Here is a 23,005-nt window from a genome sequence, read left to right as displayed (position 1 = left end):
CACACCATCCATTGACACTCACATCCCATCATTTGCAGCTAGACATAGACTCCAATCCAACCAACAGATTCACCAAATTCTTCTACTCAAGTCATAGTTCAAGAACCTACATCCCCAACATAAGGAGTAATATTTCTCTCTTCAACGTGAGAACAAATTTTAGGGAAAGAATTAGAGGTTCCTAGAGAATAAGAAGAGGAAACTTATTTTAATATACCATTAGTAGAGGAACCAAAAGAAGAGCTAGATAATCCTACAATAGAACCTTATATTACCATTGATGAATCTACAATGGAAGGGGAAGGAGAAGGAGAAGTACATAATGTAAATGGTGAACTTAGGATTGGAGGTGGAAGAGGGAGATGAGGAAATAAAGGAGGAGGTGGAGGATGAGGTGGTAGAGGAGAATCAGATCCTTATGGATTTATTATTTTTATGAAGACACCATACAACAACATAAAATTTGAAACAGGAACTATAAACTCAAAATGGGAACTCTAGCAAAAAAACCCCAAAAAAACATGAAAAATAGTGCTAAAACCGAAAAGTGTGTATTCTCAAACAATGTTTTTTTTATGGTTAATTTTTAACATATTTAAAAAATGGCAGTAAAGCCAATTTTTTTTGTGCAAAAACAAATTATGTTTGTTAAGAATAAATGAAAAAAGCACAGTAATGTCTTTGGTAGAATAACATTTTTCTTTCCTAGGTATAATTTCAACTTTTTTTAGTAATGATGATAAAGATAAAATAATGGGATCCAAAACACATTAAAATTAGATTAGTTTTCATCCATGTTGTTAAAAATATAATAACATGACACTAAAGATCACTAAAATTCTAATTATTTTACCATAACATTAAAGATAAAAAAAGTTGGAAAATTTTCAACCATAGAATTAAAAAACTATAAGTTTTCAACACATTTAAACCATGAAATTATGATCAAATTACATGACTAAATTACTCAAAATGTCAATACTTGTAGACTGAATGAAACATAAAATATATCTCTAAGTTATTGCTACATTGTGGATATTTTAAACATTAAAACTCCTCATAATTAAAACATATAATCCAAGAAACATAAAAATGACTCATAAATTCATTTAACATCATATGGAAATAAAAAAATTTATTTCAAGATATGATGCAAACATGAGTCATAGAAATTTTCTTAGACAATTATTCAAAATCTCTCATGTTTTCTTGCACACCATCAAAATTCACATCTTCAGATGAATGACTGGATGCAGATGAAGATGTTCCATATTCTTCTCTTTCATCAACTACTACCCCATCTGAGTCCACATGCATGCCCATCATTTCAAGTTTCAAAATTCTTCTACATCTATGACTGGGTTCAACAGACTCCCATCTCAACATTGTTTCTTCTGGTAAAAACCTCTTCAAAATCTCTATCATCTTGAAGCGAAGAGTTCCTCCCTCTGTTAAATTGAAGTCATAAACAAGTATGTCAACATCCTTCAATTTTAAGAGTTCTATGCGACGATGATTTATGTTTGTACCCTTTATTTTGCTCTTTTAACAAATGTTTTTATCAACTACCACCTCTGGCTTCTACACAACATTGAATGGGTGTGGATTTGTGGCATACCAATGTACTTCAACACCTGCGACATATTCATTTTTTGTAATGGACTTTATAATTAGCAACCAAGAATGGATAACCATTGGCATCTCCATTTTCTAGTGCTATGATCATGAAACCCTCCTTAGTATCCTGTACTGAACCCCTATAAAGGCATTCCATGGCTTCACATTGTGCACAAGATCTTATGGAACCAATATAAATTTGTCTTTCCTCTACCTGTGCAGAATTAATAATACCTTGAGATTGTTGATGTTTAACAATGTTTCTTTCCTCATGTTCATTAGACACATTTTGTGGCCAAATAAATGGAGTTTTCAAAAGTATATCTCATTTGTTGTTATTGAAATGATATCAGTTTGATTATTGAAAAAAGACGCCCACCAAAGTGAATAAGAAATATCAAAGTACTCAAATGTATATCTAATACATTTTTAATTTCTTCCAGCAAATCAAAATAATTTATATCTCTATTCTGCCTGTGTGCATTATGAACTTCAGCAACTAATTGTAAGAACAATATATTTGATGTAAATATTGGATGATCTGGAATGAACTTAAAAAATACCTGAGCTAATGATGACTCCCATTCTACAGTAGTTGAATACTTCTTGCCCCATATTAGTTTTTTCCCATCAATTTTTTTGATACGAAATTGATGTTGGAAGCTAATGTCGTTAAGTTATTCTATGTGTTTCTCCTCACCATGTGATCCCAGAATAAACCTTTGTGTGTCAATAGTTTCTTCCAACACATCAAAAATAGGCTCTGGCATTTATGATTTCTTAATACATTCAATTAATGATGGGAAGCTCCCAATATCTTTCCTCCTCAATTTTACTGAAAAATGATTGAACATCTAATCAATATGGTCATGAGTGTTTCAAATAAGAAGGAAACCAACTGTTACCTTCTGAAAAATTCTCAATTCCACAAGCATGTTTAGATATCCAAAAATAATTTGATTTTTGTTTTCATGATAAGTGTTGTAGACACAAAACTTCAAGAAGATTACTAGACCAATGAGAAGGCATGTCATGGATTATGGTTATTATCAAATTTGCATCATTATTAATATTTCGAGCTGTGAAGTATACCCTTGGAAAAATTTTCCCATTAAAGACTATACAACCAACCAAGTGATACTGAATAAAATTTTCCTCCTGTAAATTTTTGGGTGTGCAAACAAAATGTGGTAGAAGTATTTTCTTTTGGTCCATACCATCAATTATCAAACCCAAATATTTATTGGTATTATCATAACACTTACTTCGATGCTTGTACAACTTTTTCATTTCACTCGTTTGTTGCTCGCGATGCTCTTGAAGTGCTTTGACAATGGAATCTACACAACATAAAGGAAAGTGATTAATAAATATGTTTTCATAGTTGATTACTATACAATTTTAAAAATGAATGTTATGAATGTTTACCTTTTTCTACCCCTTCACATTTATCCATTTTTTGTTTAAGAGAAGTAAATGTACTGCAAACCCCCTTCCTTTTCTTCTTAGGAATACAAACATTGTTGAATCATTTCTTCCATATCTTCACTAAATATTGATATGTAATAAATCGACCATTTCCTTCAACACCTTCTGCATATTCTTTGTATAAGTTGTAGATTTCCCGTCTTGAGAAATTACTTCAAATATGTATTGTCTGTCTATTTTGCATACACTCCCCATGCTTTGAAAATAACTATATCATCCATGACATTGCAGTATTTGATAATGGACCAAACTGTCGTTTATGGTGTACTTCTGAATAAAAGGTGGGATCCTTTTCCAAATTTTCTTGGATTCATGAGAGATGAAAATTACCGCTTGAATGAAACATTTTGAAAGACTTTCTACAGATAAATAAAGACCCAATATGATAATCATAAATTGACAATGTAGATTGCACTCACCCCACTAAATATGAATTTTGCATGCTTTTATTCATTGACAAATATCTTTTCCTTTTCCTTAATGCAAACTTGAAATCCATATGTTTCAAACAATCCTTTTGAAAACATTCACTTGAAATGAGAGCACTAATAGAAATTCTTCTCGTGAGGGATTCATCTCTACCCCTTCTATCACTACAACATCTTGGATTGGTACGAAAAGGTCTACTCCTACTCCTCGATAAATATTTGCTGGAAATGTCTCCATCATTGAATCATCATCTATGTAAGCATTTTCATCATCATTAGGAGGAGAATATCCTGACTATGTTCATCTTTTCTTTTAAAACACTAACTGGGAGGATATTATTGATTTTTCCCTTCACTAGTGCTACCCTCATAGCCCTTAGAATTATGACTAAATGGAAAATTTGACTCGATGTTTATTGGATATTGTTCATCATGTGAATTCTTAGTGTTTTTCTCATAACCATAGGATTATGACTACATGGAAAATGTGACTCTTTACTTATTGGAAATTGTTCATCCTACCCTTTGTCACTACTTCTCTCATAGTCCTTAGGATTATGACTAAGTGTTGCATCCTTCCCTTCATCACTACTGCGCTCATAGTACTTAGATTAGGGCTAGGTGGAAAATGTGACTCTTTATTTATTGGAAATTCATCAGCTTGCCCTTCGTCACTACTGCTCTCATTGTCCTCAGGATTAGGACCAAGTGGAAAATGTGACTCTCGATTTATTGGAAATCCTTCATCCTAACCTTCATCACTATTGCTCTCATAGTCCATAGAATTAAGACTAAGTGGAAACTGTGGCTGTCCATTTATTGGAAATTCTTCATCGTGGCCTTTATCTCTATTTCTCTCATAGTCCATAGGATTATGACTAAGTGGAAACCATGACTCTCTATTTATTTGAAATTCTTCATCATGGTCTTCATCATTATTGCTCTCATAGTCCATAGGATTAGGACTAAGTGGAAATCATGACTCTTTATCTATTTGAAATTCTTCATCATTCTCTTCGTCACTACTACTCTCATATTCCATAGGATTAGGACTAAGTGGAAACCGTGACTCTTTATTTATTGGAAATTCTTCATCTCGGCCTTCATCACTGCTTCTCTCATATTCCATAGGATTATAACTAAGTGGAAATCGTGACTATCCATTTATTTGAAATTCTTTATCAAGGTCTTGATCACTATTCTTCTCATAGTCCATAGGATTATGACTAAGTGGAAACAGTGACTCTTTATTTATTTGAAATTCTTCATCATGATCTTCATCATTGCTACTCTCATAGTCCATAGTATTAGGACTAAGTGGAAACTGTGACTCTTTATTTATTTGAAATTATCTATCCTATCCTTCATAAGTGTCGCTCTCATAGTCCTTAGGATTAGGACTAAGTGGAAGATTTGACTTTCTATTCATAGTGAAAAATTTTTCGTTATATTCATCACTGTGAATAGAGTTGTTACACAACGAAGTTGTTGATGCTTCACAAAGAGAAACTTCACTATCAAAAAAGTCCATGGCTCTCAAATAGAAGAGATTGAATGATACAAATTCTCTCTCTCCTAATGATAATATATAGCATAAAGAATGAAAATTTTCCTCCAAAGTTTCCCTCCAAATTTTTTCGCTGAAAATTTTCCCTCCAAAAATTTCGTTTCATGTATTTCCCTCCAAATTTTTTTCTTTTCTTCTACAATTTATTGAAAAATTTTAACCAAAATTTTCTCAAGAAGTTAATCTTTTAAATTAAATATTTGAATTTAAGTTTAAACCAAATATTTTACCTAAATTAATCTTTCACATAAAATATATAGCATTTAATAGACAATTGAATATTTTTTTTTTAATTTTTGTTATATCTTCTATCACACATTTAAAATAAATTACTATATCGTCATAGCACCATTTATATGTTAACTTTTTATATATATATAAAAACTAATACCACATTCACCATGCAGTAAACAAATTCCATAATTTTTTCTATATCATAAATTATTATATCACCATAACAAGATTTATATTTAATGTTTTTATAGAAAACAATTAATACCACATTCACCATGTGGTAAAACAATTTTGTAATCTCTGCTATATCATAAATTTTATTTACTATACCTCACATCACATCAAGGATTTTGGAGGTTCATTAAAAAACTTGGAGCGATCTTTTGGGGAAGCTACATTATTATCGACAACACATTCAATGAAATATTATCTCATTTAAAAGGTTAGTTTTCCTTTTGCTGAGTGTAGGTGTTAAACTCCCATAGGTTTACTAGTAGTTATGTGTCAGTTGGGTTTTTATCTTCGCATAAAATACTAGACAAAAACCACATTTCAGTAAAACAATATTTAACTTTTTATTAATGAAATTTAGATTTCTTTTAGAAATTAGAAATTGACATGAGCCAGGCTTACCTGACAGCCCCCTAGCAGGCAAGAGGCCACTATGTCAGCATTGGGAATTGTGGACCTAGGCATGGGCTTCTCAGTTATGTGTGTGCCTGCCTGTGGTAGAGCGGCCCCCTTTTAGGATAGGGGGTTGCTCTGCCCCAGGCGGGTGTGCCCATGGCTGAGCATTGCCCCCCATAGGGTTGTGCTTGTGGCTACACGCACTTTGCCATGGCCATGCCTACCCTGGGAAAAACGAAAAACGACCCCCTGGCCTGCTAGAGGGGTGATTCTCAAAATTTCCCCGATAGGGTAGGGGGTGATTATGAGAATCCGCCCTCTGACCACTCAGGGGTGATTCTGGGAATCGACTCCCGATAGGCTAGGGCGTGATTTTGGGAATCGGCCCACTAGTAAGCCAAAGGTTCTTTTTTCCCCAGGTCGGCATGGCCATGGCCCACTTCACCCACTCATAGGAACATGAACAAAATTACACTAAGTCACAAGATCCCCTTAGCATGCAAGGTCATGTAGTGGTCTGATTCTCAAAATCGACTCCTGCTCTTCTAAGGGACCGGGGACAAATGAAAAAATAAATAGTTTTTTGTAAGGAATGGATTTTTTTTTGTTCCCTCTATGAACCTAACATCTAAGTTCTCATGGGGGTTGATGTGCATGTTTCTAGTCTTCTTCAATTTTTAGATTTTGTTTCAATTTGTTTGTTTACTTAAGCTATTGGTTTTTTTGTAATTTACTGATTTATATATATCTGTATTTTTTTGCATGAAAATGGCATCAAGGAAGATTTATGTGAATCTTTCTAGACCAAAGACTACAAAAAATAGAGGTGGATCCTCAAAAAATACTATTGAACGAACCAAACCTGAGCTAATAATTACAAAAAAATCAAGTGCCTCAAAGGATAAGAAGTTGATTTCTTACAGGAATAAATAACAAGAAGTGAAGCATATAGAACATATATGGCTTTTGAAAGATAGAGAAGGCCAACAACATCTGCAGATATATCTATATGTTGATATCCCTAATGATTGTGTAAGTTATGAGGTGTTGGGAAAAGTACTATACATGTGTTTTATATTGGATACGGAAGTTGTTTATGTACTTACAAAACCACTCAAGTCACATGACAAGATTAGATATAAATTTGTATTGTGAATGTATGACACGCAAGATGAATCTACAAAGATGTGTAAACAGATCATAAATGAGATTGCACAACATATCATAAGTATTATTATTTATATTTATGTGTTTTGTGTTATTGTGAGTGTATCATTATATCTTTTACAACTTAGTTTTTATTAACATATGATATTTTGTTTGACATAATTTTATTGAAAATCTTTCAACTATGTTGAGAGGCATTTATTTTATAGAGAAATATATTATGAATGTTGTTAGCAATTTCTACTCAAGGTCAGAAGAAGATATGGCAAACAAGCAAAAACAAATAATTCTTGATCTTAAAAAACTACATCCAAGGGATCAACAAAGATGCCTATAGTGGATAAATCTAGCAAAGGTAGACATGTTATTTTTGAAGAGGAGGAAGTTTAAAGTGAATCAAAAGAATATGTTTCCATTACTGAGGATAAGATTAGAACTAATTTTAGAAAGGAGAAGAGCCATAAAAGACCAAAAGTAAAATGCCCAAGAATGTCTCTGTTCTAGTTGCTGATGAGGATGTTAGTTATCTAGAAGGAAAGAGGAGGAATAAAATACAAGTTGATCATTCTCAAATAGTCAAGGACAACAACGAAGACCCTATTGAAAATTAAAAGGAAGGTAGGGAAATCATTACACTAGGCGCTGATTTAGAGGACGAAATTATTAAAACAAAATAAAATTCCATTTGACATGACTTGACAAAGTCACACTTAATTGAGGATGGTCATACATTTCAGCTTAGTGTCAGAAAAATATATAAGACAAGCGAAGGAAAATTTAAATGTCAAATTAGAAAGCCACACCACCTACATGTTCACAACTTGAAGGCATTGATGAGGTACAATCCATATGCTTATGTGCTTGATTATGTGCTTCTTGTTGATCCAATTCAAGTTCCCAACAAGGAAGCATTTGATAAGTCAAAATGTTTTGAACACAACTATTATGTGCTTGGGTGGAAACATTTTGTAGAAGCTCAAATGCAATTGATGGTGGAATATCCCAATAACACACATTTTGAAATAATGAAATGTATCATTTATGCTAGTTTATATAATACAAAAGCAATGTTATTGGCATGGGATCATAATACAGATAATGAGTATAAGATTTATATGAATTTCATCCAAAGGGTTAGATTTATTCATAGTGATTTATAAGAAAAATGTGGTGGGGATAAAACAAAAGTTAGTCTATAATTTCAGAAGGAATGTTGTATGGAAATAGGCAATCAAATTGAGAAAAAAATCAATTCAAAAGGTGGAAAAGTAAATTATGATATATTCAGAAGTATTGATAATATTTTCCAATTGGCATTTAGAACTGGAGAGATATGGGAATTTATTAATGATATTTTTAAACTAGAAGGCAAAAAGTTTAAACCATTGATATGTAGCAACAGTAAATCAGGTCCTGAAATGAAGTAGCTTCCAGAAGATATGACTATCACACTTTTTAGAGAATTGCAAGGAATGAAGAATGAAAAACTTGTCAAAACAATATTATCTTGTGTGAAGTCAAGGGAATTATCATTGGACGAAATGTGTGAAGGATTTCAAAAGTAAGTATGTTGAATTATTTTTACTTATTTCTAGATTATAATTTTCTTTTAAATAGAACATATTGTTGTTGGTAGTATTTTTTATATGTATCATTATATTAACTTTTTTTTATTTTATCTATTCAGTCACAAGGCTTACATGAAAATACAAGAACAAATCGTTAAATTGTGGAATGTAGATAGTTGGGATGATGTTGTACACAACTACCTAGATTCAAGTTCTACATCAACACTAAAAGATTCTTATCTTTATTTTAAAAATGTAAGTTGATTTATACATTAATTTTTATTCATATGCATAATATTTTTATTTTATAACTTATACATATATTTTTTTATTTTACTAAATATGAAGAAGGATGCAAATGGAGCACCAGATAGTTTCAGAAGCTTTATTGAAAAAATTAGGATCGAACAAATGAGAAAGAAATGTCTTAGAAACTCTTACTCATTTCATTTGGAATGGGATTGACACCATCCAATATAAAATAATACAAGGTGATTGTGAAGACATTGCTAAACTCATACCTAAAAGGGATTATTCCCTAGTTATTGTAGATATTCCCCATGGTTTCAAATATCCCAAACATTGACTATTATAGTGACCCTTATACTTATCAAGCTCTTAGTACAATAGTTGTGGGATTTGTAGAAGTCACGTCATCACCATTATGGATATTTGTGACATTTCATTCAGACACACAAGTGGCAATGTTATTGACAAGCTTCAAGGGGAAAAAAACTCAAGAATGCAGCTTACATGGTAAGACGTTGAAATTGTATGTTTTATAATGTTAAAAAAATCATTTATGTACAAGTTAATTGAACATTTACTATTTCATGTTACACGCAAAATCAAAATCTTATTAACCGCGAAGATCAACCACTTATAAGTGATTGTGAATTTTTCCATGTTAAAAGTTGGACAAAAGATGGTAGCTATAAGTCTATGCTTAATCGGGTAGATGGAAAGAGTCATAGCCAAGTACTGGAATATGATGTTGTTGTAAAAGAACTAACATATGAAGATAAAGAAGCAAAATGATAGATAGTTAACATTTATAAAAAACCACAGTCATTGATTAACTATCTTATAGACTTATGTTCAAATGAAGGGAATTGGGTTGTGGATTTATTCTCGAGCTCAGGTAAGTTTTATTATATAAAATTAAAATTCAATATCTTCTTTCTTAATTTATATGTGATTATACTAATTTAGATCCTTATTTCTTTTGTGCTTGATAATTAGGTACAAAACTAGCATGTTGCCTACAAAAATGAATAAATTGCATTGCCAAATAAAAAGACCCAGTCCAATGGAAATTTATTTAGCAAAAAATTAATGCTCTTCAATCTCATCCAGATGCAATGCAAGAAATTGGGTTGAGGAAAGAGGATTTTAATGAAACACGTGTGGGAAAAAAGGAAAAGAAACCTCAACCACCATTACATGGAATGATTGGAAAGGCATACATTAGGAAATTCGCAAATATCAAAGATCCATCAGAAGAGAAAAATGAGAAAACTGAAGCAACAAATATTGTGGAAGAAGACAATGATGAAACTCAATAGGATGAAGAGTTTGGATTACGCGATATTATTCATTAAAATTAAGTTATACTTGGAAATCAAGCTCATTTTTTGTAATTATTAATTAGTTATACTTGTAATGTTTTGACTTTGACATTTTATGAGAGGAATAAGTATTAAGTTAATGTTGTTATCTGTTCAATATTTGTATTATGTGATTTTTCACTTTAATTTTTATGTGAATCATTATTATTTCAAACAAACTGTGATTATTATTAATTTTTGACATCAAATTCATTAAAAAAAAAAAACTATTATTTAACCATTTTTGTTAAATTTTTCCCATAAAAATTGTGATTTTGACATGTCTTTCAAGCAAAAAATTATCAATATGTGTAATTTTTTTGTTATATTTATGTTCAATTTTTTTATTTTTATGTAAATTGTGCATTGAAAAATTAATTAATGATATATAAATATGTAGAATATCGAAACATTAAAATATTGACCTTTTTCTTTAACTATGCAAAAAAAATAAAGACCACACTACAAAAAAAAAATTAAAAGGAAAACAAATAAATATGAAGAAGAAGACTAGTTCAACAATTGTTAAATTTAGAAAATAATTATTCACATTTAATACATTAGAAAATTTAAACTCAAAAATAATCCTTTTAAAAAAATGGCCTCATGCAGAATCAACACTTTTTGAAATCAGCCTCCAAATCACGAATATTCTAGAAAATAATGTACATAAAAAACTTTAAAGTGTAAAAAACTATGCTATATCTATATATATATATATATATATATATATATATATATATATATATATATATATATATATATATATATATATATATATATATATATATATATATATATATATATATATATATATATATATATATATATATATACTTTCAAAATCAGTTGATTTTTTTTCCACCTCGAAAATATGGGTAATCATATGAGTTCCCGTTTCAAAGTTTATGCTGTTATAGCCACAATAAAAAACATTTCACCCTATATCCTCCCTAATATCCATGGTTTTTGAAATCAGGATCCATAAACATTTCTTTTTTATTTTGAAGTTTTATGTAGATGTTATGAACACTTATTTGATCCTCATAAATTGAAATTATATCCAGCTACTCTTAAAGATGCAACACTTAAATGGTTCATGAGACTAGGAACACATACTATTAGAACATGGCAAGAAATGAAAAATGTGTTCTAATAAAAATATAAGGATTAGTGCATGCCATATAAACTTAAGGATGAGGGCTTTCAGATGATGCAAAAGGAGGATTAAGTCCTTGAAGACCTAGTTGAAATATTTTCCTATAATGTTAAAATTGCTAGGATGCATGACTTGGATGATGAGAAGTTAAAATCTCTTTTGCTGAAATACATCAAATATGAATGGATTCATATTATAAATTTAATGGGAAAATGATATGTTTCTCAACTTTGATTTGGTGAAATCTATGATTTGTGTAAACATATTTCAATGGGCAAGGCTAGAACCAGTAAAAATCCAAGAGACCCTGTTATGTCTAGAATTAGTAAATCTGCAACTGGAATAATAAGTAGAGTTGAAAAAGGAATTTTTCTTGATAATTTAAAAATAGATACCCTTGGGAGTCTTAGTGAGCAACTAGATACTCTTTAGATACAAAACAAGCAAAAAGATGACAATGTTGCATTATCTATTTTCTACCCCATATGTAGGAAAAAGCATGCCTTGAGAGAATGTCCCCTTTCTAGTATAGAAATTTTTGTCATATGTGTTGAAAATGATAATACAAAGGAATTCACCTTAATACCTAGTCTTAAAGTTGTTTTTCAATATGAGGTTGGAAAAAACCAAGATGAATCACTTTGTTTTATTGCTAAAAGGCCATGGAAAAATCAACAATCAAATATGACTCAAGGTTTCAATAATCAATCACATGCACAACCACAAAATAACTAGTCTTCACCCATGCCTTCGCAAACTTGGCCCCCATAACCTCAAAATCCATCTTGGGTACAAGGTTGGAAAATTCCTTATGGAAAAAATCTTCAATATCCCCAATATCCTCAATTACAACAACCTTGTTATTCTCATGCACCACAATATTATTCTCCTCAACCAAACCAACCCCCTCAATTTCAAAAACCTAATCAAGAACTTTCATCAGCATTTCCTAAAAAATCCAACCAACTACCTATTGAACCACTCCCAAATCCAAATAATAAAAATCAAAAACTTTTTTATAATGTTGAATGTCAAAATTTTCACACTTGTATGATAACCCCATTAGGTCTAAATAATATTCAACTTAGATCTCGTAGAGTTTTGCAAAGGAAGTTATTGATCAACAAAATACTCCTCTAAAGGAACATGTTCATATACAATCAAAGGATGTGCAACTAAAACAAGCTGCTAGAGTTCTTCTAGTAGAACGACCTTCTATTTCCTTACAAGATCCATCTTTTGTTGAAAGACTCAAAATTGATAAAGTAATAGAAATGCAAATTGTTTTACTAGACTATGATATGCTAGATGAACGTAAGAATATTTGCATCAAAATTCCTTTACTTCAATCTATAAAGGAAATACAAATATTTGCAAAAATGATGAAGGAGCTATGTATTAGAAAACCAAGAAGAAAAAGAAAATATGTCAACAAAATCCAATTGGTCGGAAAAATTGTTGATATTATGATGGGGAAACCAATTGTTCAAAAATATCTAGATTCATGTAGACCTATTGTAAAAATTCATATCAATGTTATTGAGATTCCAAACACTTTGATTGAGCTAGGAGCATACATCAATATTATGAGTAAAAAAACATTGGAACAATTAAAGTTTCCTAATCTTCAATATACCCCTACATTGTTACAATTAGCAAATATATCTGTTATCAAACCAGATGGTATATTAGAATATGTTTCTATTTCTCTATATTCTTGTGAATATCCTGTGGATTTCATGATCTTAACTCCCAAGAATAATTTACGAGGCCATCAATTGATCCTTGGTAGACCTTGGATAGCTACAATAGATGCATTTATAAGTTGTAGATCTCGTGACATGTATATTATGATGGAAACTCCACTAATAAATTCACATTATATCTACCTACAAAAATAATAACTGAAGTAGAAAGTGAAATCTGGATAGATGCTAATAATGAAGACTTTGAAGGTATCCAATCAGTATTTACTCTTTCACAATTAGGTGAAGAAGATCAACTAATAAATTTAACAGATCATAATGATCCATCCTCATACCGTGAACAAGATCAAAATTTTCAGGAACAATGCAATATTGAAGATTTATCATCTTACAATATGGCTTTACATTCTATGGAAATTTTAGAAATTGTCAAGTGGAAACTTTTCTAGGCAAGACATTGAATATTTATAATAACTTGGAAGAATTTTAAAAGAACAAATACGTATTGATGTTGAAAAAACACTCTTCTTCTTATGCATGGGAGTACACTGATATGAAATGGATTGATCTTAAAAATTTTATGCATCATATTTATATCTAGGAAAATGTGAAAAGAGTTAGACAACCTCACAGAAGAATGAACCTAATCAGAGAGAAATTGTTAAAGAGGAATTACAAAAGTTACTTAATGTGAATTTCATCTATTCGATATCAGATAATCAATGGGTGTCACCTTTGGTCACTGTTCCAAAGAAAAATGGAAAATGGAGAGTGTGTATTGACTACAGGGAAATAAACAAAGCTACTTTGAAAGATCATTTTCCAGTACATTTTATAGATCAAGTATTAGATACCTTGGCAGGGAAGATATATTTTTCATTTCTTGATGGTTTTAGTGGATATAACAAAATCCAACTAGCACCAGAAGATCAAGATAAAACTACTTTCACATGTCCTTGGGGAACATATGCCTATGGGGTACATCCCTTTGGATTATGTAATGCACCTTCCACATTTCCAAGAGAAGTTTTAGGTACATTTTCTAATTTAATTCATGATTGTGTGGAATCTTACATGGATGACTTTACTGTATATGGAGATACTTTTGAGGAAGCTCTTGAAAATTTGGAAAATGTTTTTATTAGTTGTAAAGAAGAAAAATTTTCATTAAACGATGAGAAATATTTTATGATGTTAAATGAAGGGATTGTTTTAGGTCACCATATCTCAAGTAATGGAATTAAATTGGATACATCTAAAGTAAAAGTAATTTCTAAAATTTCAATTCCTGTTTGTCAAATACATGTTAGAATTTTTCTCGATTTTACTAATTATTATAGAATATTCATAGAAAATTTCACAAAAATAGCCTCTCCACATTTCAAATTTCTTACAAAAGATTGTGAATTTGTTTGGAATTTTGTCTGTTAAAAAGCATTTGAGACATTGAAATATAAGATTACTGATGCACCAATTTTAAGAGGACCTAATTGGTCTCTCCCTTTCCACATACCTATTGATGCTTCAGATACAACTTTAGGAGTTTTGTTGGGACACAAATATTTAATTCCTTATGGCCATCTATTATACAAGTCAAAATTTGACTTCGACAGAGTTAAATTACACTGTAATAGAAAATGAGTTTTTAGCTATTGTGCATGCCATTAATATTTTTTTTCATTATATCACTTGGTATGATACTTTCATTCACACAGATTATTGTTCTATTAGATATTTAATGAAAAAACTAATTACTAATGGTAGAATAACAAGATGGTTGTTATTATAACAAGAATTCAACATTACTATTCATGATAGACCAAGAAAAAAAATACAATTGTAGAATAATAATGATGATGTTCTTGTAAAAGATAATTTTCCTTATGAATACCTTTTTGCGGTATCTACTAAAACACCTTCGTTTGTAGATATTTCCAATTATTTAGCTACAGGAAAATTACATCCACAAATATCATCCAAAGAAAAGCTAAACATTATCAAAACTATTGCACCTTATTGTTGGATAGATGGAGAGTTGTACAAAATTGGACCTGATTTGATCATCTCAAGGTGTGTTCAAGAAGATGAGGTATCAAAAATCTTGAAAGCTTGTCATGATGAGCCATGTGGAGGACTCTTTTCTGACAAAGAACTGCCTACAAGATCGTTCTTTTGGGATATTATTGGCCATCTATTTTTAATGATGCCAAAGAATATGCTAAAACATGTGATAGTTGTCAAAGAATTGGGAATCCTATTACATCAGATGAAATGACTCTACAACCATAATTACATGTAGAGCCTTTTCAAAAATGGTCTCTATATTTTGTTGGGCCAATAAATGCTCCATCTAAATAGAAAAGGTATCTACTTGTTTGTACATATTATGTTACAAAATGGGTAGAAGCTAAACCTCTTTTATTTGCAACTAAAAATATTGTAGTTGCATTTATTTTTGAGGCTATCTTTACTCATTTTGGTGTTCCAAGAGAAATTGTAATGGATCAAGGTACACAATTCACATCCAAGATGGTGCAAAAGATCACGGAGCAATATAAAATCAAGCATCGAAAATATACTCCATATCATCCAAAAGCCAATGGACAAGTGGAATCCACAAAAAAGGTACTTGAAGCAATTCTAACCAAGACTGTGCATTTGCATAGGAAAGATTGGGCAGAAAAGCTTCCAAAAGCACTATGGACATATCGAACCACATGGAGAAATATAACTAGACATAATCCTTATGAGCTTGTCTAGGGGAAGAATGTTTTTCTTCCAATTCACTTCCAAGTGGAGATCTTTAGAACATCTACTAAATTGGGCCTTGATCTATTAGAGGCTCACAAAAAAAGACTAGCACAATTGAATGAGCTAGATGAGATCTGACAAGATTCTATTCAAATAAAAAACATAGTTCAGCAACAAATTTGAATATGGCATGATAGATTATCAAAACTAAAAAGTTCAAGATAGGTGATTCAACTCTTCCATTTTATTCTAAATTAAAATACTTTGAAGGAAAGTTTCAAACTCATTGGCTTGGTCCTTATGAGATAGATATTGTTTATTAAAATGGAACAATCAATATCAAAACTATTGGTTATGAACAAGTTACCTTCCTTGTTAATGATCATAGATTAAGATTTTATCATAAACCACTAAGAAAGGAAGAGTTTTTCATTATTTTAAGAAAAGTCTGAATTCAAGTTGGTTAAGGAAGGAGATCATTCTCCTCATTCTCCAACTCAATTGTAATTATTTTTATCATCTAATATATATATGTATGTATGTATGTATGTATGTATGTATGTATAAGCATGAAATGAAACAACGTTGGCATGCTTATACAAAAAAATCTTGACCAAAAACCAAGATTTTCTGGCTGTTTAGATTTTCATAATTCCCTTGACTTTTCCCTATTTTCCTTTTATCCCTCTTTCTCTAATAATTTTATAGGTGGTAAGAAACACTTCTAAAGACCAGGCTTCTTCAATGATCATCAAAGAAACAAAAACAATAAAGATTCTTCCTCTGATCAAACAACAAATATCAAGGAACTAGCAACAACAAAATTAATGTCATTCTGCAACTAACCTTCAATTCTCGAGTTGAGTTTAATTTCTCTAGTTAGAAAAACATCAACTCTTCACACTTAGAGAATCCACAACAAAGGAATATGACAATGAGGTATTTATGATGTTAAATTATTTTCATATAAGAGAATTATATTTTAATTCATTGGATGATTTCTTTAAAAATCTTGGGTTATTAAGACCAAATGAACGTCCTAAAAATTATGTCTCACTATAATAATCGTTACAACAAAATTCCATCATCATTACTTAACCTATCACATCAAATCTATTTAAAATCACATACATCTTATCGATCCTATGAAATAGGATCTAAAAATCATGGGAAATTGTATGAAAATGTTACTCCTATTATAAATCAAATACATCATGAGCACCCCACTCCATTATCATTTTAGTCCATTTCTATTCATTCCATAACCCTCACCATTCAGTTTTATCACCTCCTTATTTTCAATCCTCTATTACCTACGTAAAAAAAAAAAAATAGTTCAAGACAAAGACTTCTCTCCACCATGGGTATCATTGCCTGACTAGAAACTAATGGAGTCAATTTCGTTCAAGCATACCTGCGAGTCATAGAATAGTTGCAGCGAGTAGGGTGGCTTAGGTTCTTTGAAAATTTTGATGGGCATGAGACAAAGGTGACTAAAGCTTTTGCTCGGCCTTTTGATGGGGTCAAGGTAGAAATTGGTGGCATTAAGCTTATATTGACAACAGCTACATAGTTTCCTAGAAACATAGAGAGTTGGTTTAAGAATATAAAAATTAAAGAGGGAAACTAGGTAAACTTCCTTAGAGATCTAGGTATGGAGATTTCTATCTTTAAAAATATAATTTCGGTCACACCACTAAAAGGAAAATGGAGGAATTTACAATTGGTTGTTCAACAATTTTTACCTTCTGAAGGAAGGTTCAAAACCATTTTCTTCTATCATGCTCGATTTATTATGCATTTTATTGATGGAAATGAAATCAATTTCCCCTAATTATTTCTCTATAGTCTTAGAAACATGGCCTATAGTGTGAAAAGAGAATCAAAATCCCTTGATAACACCCTTTATCATCATGGACATATTAAAATGATCATAGAATCACATTTAGAAGCTAAGGGGGATAATTGCAAAGATTTTATAGTCCGTAACCACTTTGTAGAATCTCAGGGGGAAGAAACAAGTAACAAGATTAAAATAAGTTGACACATGTCATTTCCAAACCCTAACCCTGAAGTCAAAAATGAGAAGGAGAATTCAGGGTAGAATAAAACAAAGGCACTAGAAGACCCACTTGAAGATGATACTCCTTTCTCTTAGTATTTGGAAAAATATAAATAGAAAAATGAAAATAAAAGTGTTCGAAGAAAGGAAGCCAACCCAAATATTAAACTACCTCAAGAAAGTGAAGAACGAGAGAAAATGAAATAGGAAAAAAACAATAAAAGGAAGAAAAGCAAGAACATTGAAGAATTGGGAATGAAACTAAGAAGAAGAAAAAGAATTTTCAAACTCTCAAATGTAAAATCTCCAAAAATGATCGATCTCGAAGAATAAGGATATAGTACATCGCCTCAAACATTGAGCCCGATAGGGAAAACACCTGACATTGATCCAGTAAAATAAGAAACCTATGAATTTGTGGAGTCTTTAGAACAAAGAGTGCAACAAAAGGTAATATTCTCCTCTCATAATCAAGATAATGCATTTAACGAAACTCCTCTATCAAATCATACTCCTAAAAAAGAACATAGAATTGAGGATGCTTTGAAGAAAAATAAATATGAGTTAGAAGTACTTAATAAACACCTTATATAGGAACGAGAAGTGGTAACGATACAAAATTAAATATTAAGGACCTATAATGATAATATAATTTTTCATCTATGCCACTCGTACCAGAAGAAAAAGAAGCTCAAAGTAAACAATAGATTTCTCAAAAACAAAATGAGGGGATTGCAAAGTAAAATCTTAATGAAGAAACCAAGGGAAATCTTTAGCATAAAAAACGGATAGGAAATCACTAGTCTAGACATGTTTGCACAATCTTATGATATTATACAGTGAAGAAGAATAAGAAGGAATCAATTTTGAATTTTTGATGCATGAGAATATGCAAGACATTTGGTGTGGGGGAATCTTAAAGTCCAAAATTATTCTCTTTTTGACTACCCTTTTTCCCTTTACTTTGAATTTTTGTGACTATCTTGTTGCAATTTCAACCTAATCAAGGTAATCACATACTTACTCAAGGATATGAAAGGTATTAATCATACTTGTTTTAGAATCTATTGTTTCTTTATGAAATATAATTAAAAAATCTCGACAACTACAATCTTGCACATTCCGCAGCTAATATCAAATTTTATGGCCAAGTCCATGGTTGATAGGTTTCAATGCACCAATGAAGGAATGAAAGATACCTGTAGATGAAAATTGTTATACACATGGATTTCCATTAATCAATGATGAACTTACACTCACGGGAGGCCCCCTTGGTGAGTTGTAAGCACAATTAGTTTCTATTTACATTGCAATTTCTCATACATAGTTTTCATGTAATTAGAAATTTCATATATTTTTTCTTCTCTTTGTCAATACGAATAGTTACATTTTAGTTATTTTCTCATCACCTATTGTTTTATTTCTAGAATGCTCATAAAAATAAATACGAAAATATTTATTTCCAGAATGTATTTTATTCAAGCAATTTAGTTTTATGACTCAGTTAAATTTCATGGATGATCAGTAGATGATTTTTCAAATCTATTAGCAAACATTAGTAATCACTTGAAGGTACCGCTGATTCGAATTACTTTCCTTCTGTAAGAAATTAGCATTAATGTTTATTTCTATAATTCAGAGTTAGAATTTCCATTTCTGAGTTAGGTTTCCTTTTCTGCAAATAGTGTTAAGATTTCCATTTGCAAAGTAGTATTAGACTTTCAGTTCTGAAAATTAGTATTAGGATCTCTTCTATGAAATTAGCATTAATATTTCCTTCATGAAATTAGAAATAGAATTTCATTTTTGCAATTAGAATAAATTAAGATTTTAAGTTATATATTATTTTTCAATACAGTTTGACATTTGGATTTTATATAGCTTTAATGGAAAGAACATGTGCATGAAAACTCTTTAATCTCATCTAGTATTTATCCCTACTTAGATCAATTTCATCCAAAGATAGAATTCCTAACACATATGGTGTACATACATTTCATAAGTGCATGAAAATTGGTTGAAAATTAATGAAGTAATTTAAGGTCCATTAAATTACCCAACATATACAATGTAGATGTGAGTACCATCGTCTAGGTTGAGTCTCCCACATTCGAAGTTGCATTGAAAGAGTAGGTTTGGAAGGATGTCGCAATCGAAGAGTATGAGCCTATTATGAAGAATGTTGTATGGGATGTTTTTCCAAGACCTAAAGGAAAGTCTATAGCGACCTTGAAGTGTATATATAAGATCAAGCATGGACTTGATGGAATTATTGAGAAATATAAAGTGAGGTTCATGGCTAGTGGTTTCTCCTAGAAGAGGGAGAAAACTATGATGATATATTTGCATTTGTTTCCTACTATACCACTAGTAGATCCATTATTTCCCTTGTTGCTATTCAAGGATGGGCCCTCCACCAGACGGATGTGAATTTTTGAATTTCTTCATGTCATACTCTAGGATGAAGTATTTGTTGAGCAACCACATGGATTTGAAATGAAGGACATGGAGACTCATGTTTTTAGGTTGAATAAGGCACTCTATGGTTTGAAGCAAGCCCCTAGGGCTTAATATGGCTACATTGATAGTTACCTCGTGAAGCTTGGATTTACAAGAAGCAATGTTGACCCAAACCTATATTTCATAGTGGCCCAAGCTCTTCCTTTGATTTTGATTTTATACATTGATGATTTACTCTATGGGCCTCTGATGTTCAAGTGTAAGAGGGAGTTGGCCTCTTATTGGCTTGATGGGCCCTAACCCAGGTTCAGTGTTAAGTAGCCAAGCAAATCCCTACACTACTGTCCCTTGCAGCATCAATTCGTGGAGCGTGGAATGAAGTCTCACCCGAAGTAGTATGGGGGGATGCAGGAACCAAGTTTCTGCACCCTGAGATGGTTGTGATGTCGATTTTATATCCTCACTCTACCTTCATGCAGATCAATAAGCCCTTTAGGGTTTATAAATGTACTTCTCTTATTTGTCCTTGAAGCCTCTGTGAAAGTATTTGATTGTCCTTTGCAGACCCTAAATGGATAGATCAGGCACTTACACGCCTCTGTAATTACTCTTACCTCTATATTTACTTAGATTAGCTTAGTTTCATACGGTTTTAATAAGTAATTATAATTATCTTCGTGTAAAAATATATCCTTAATTGAGTTCATATAACAAAGAAAAACATATAGATTCACGCATCAGAGTAGCATTAAAACGTAAACCCAGTGTATAACATAATCGCATGAAATTAATAGAAGTAAAATACATAGGTAATTCTAGAATACTTCTCTTTATTGATAATCCAGATTTCCAGTAAAAACTCTAACTATCCTGTGCACATAGCTGCAAGGGTCCATGAACTCAGCTGCGAACTTCTACCCTAGGCCTCTATGCACTTAGCTGCAGAGCCTCTTCCTACTCTAAGACTATTCACTCTTAGCTCTCACTGACCCAAAAACTTACTTAGAACTCTTAAAAAAAAAATCTAAACTACCTTAGACTCTTCTAAGACTCCCTTTTATACAATCCTATGGTCCGTGGACCAAGGGTGGATCTCATCAAGCTGACATAAACTATCTAAACTAAGGGCAGAAACCCTTTTTGATTGCTTACATCTTCGTGCTTCTTGGCCAAAAATGCGGTCACTTTACATTCTTTACACAAAAATTGGACCTTTAGCCCCAAAACATAGGCTTTTAACCCCAAAATTGACCCTAGGGGACACATTCCCAATAGACCTCGTACACACATCTAGTGAGTTGCCCTCGAGTCACTCTACTGGCATGGAGATCTTGTCATGAAGACCTCCCAGCTCCACCTATACCACTGCGACTTTGGTGGTGGACTGTGTTGTCACCTGATTCACTTGCTTGAATAGCTTCTCCGTCGCTGGCTTTGAGTTGTCTACTTGTAATTTCTTCTGTGTCGCCTATAGACTAGACAATTTCCTTTCAATGGAGGCAATGAGTACATAGGCCTCCTCTAGCCAAGGCCCCACTCTGGCCTTCAATATTTTCTCCTTACTGTAAGATGCATCCACCTATTCTTTCAACACCTTTTCTTCTTGCAGCTTCGCTAACCTTTGTGTAATGGCGACGATGCGTGCCATCACTTTAACCTCATCATATCTCTGTCGCAGATCTCACACCCCTGTTTCCAACCTCTGCACATTGGGACCCTCCTATAGGCTGGTGACTACTTCAAGCGACTGCTCGAAGAGCACAGTGCACTCCTTCGTGGCGACATCTACAGCTGCTACTGCATCTTTGACAGTGGCCGCGCGTTTCTCCTTACCCTTTGGTGGAGTCGAAGGTTTTTCCCTCAACTCGAGATCTCTAGTTTTAAGGTTCAATTCAAACTGAACTTTAGACATCTCTCTTCTCACTTCGCACACTCTGGCAGTAAGCTGCCGAATTCTCACATCCACTGGCGCATCTTCAAGAATATGCAGCTCTGGAATAGTCCTGCATGCCTCAATCACCACCTTGGTCATGTGCGCATTCGTTTCCATGGTGGCATTAAGAAGGTCAATGGCAGAATTCTTCTATATAACCAACTGAGTGCTATTCACCTTCTGATCACTGATAACGTTCAGGGCACGTTGTTATCGAGCCGAAGTTCCGCAATCATACCATCTTGCAAGGTGTGAAGGGCTTCACCTGGAAGCATGGCGAAATTTAGCCCAACCCTCTTGAGGGTGCTCATAGTGGCCATGTCAGCTTCTGCTTTAGTATTTAGTGCTCCATCCGGCAGCATTATGGCCCGAGGATCTAGCAAGCACACCATTTCTGCTGCCTCTAAAGTTCCAGGAGCCAAACTAGTTGACGTCGCGTTGCTTTGACCCAAACAGGTCTGTACCTATGATGCCTAGATCTACAGCTCGCACAGACCCATTTGAATGGAACCTAAGACCTGTTTCTACTATTGCTCGAATTGCTGCAGCAGTTCCCGGGTTGCATCCCTCACCGCATCGCCAATGTCATTCAAATCACCTTCTGTCATGGTGATTGGGTGGAGGGATGTTT

The sequence above is a fragment of the Pinus tabuliformis genome, chromosome 6 (assembly GCF_031772625.1).
Source record: "Pinus tabuliformis cultivar Carrire ecotype Pingquan chromosome 6, CPIR1, whole genome shotgun sequence".
In the NCBI taxonomy this organism is placed as follows: domain Eukaryota; kingdom Viridiplantae; phylum Streptophyta; class Pinopsida; order Pinales; family Pinaceae; genus Pinus; species Pinus tabuliformis.
Note: the sequence above shows the minus strand (reverse complement) of the source record.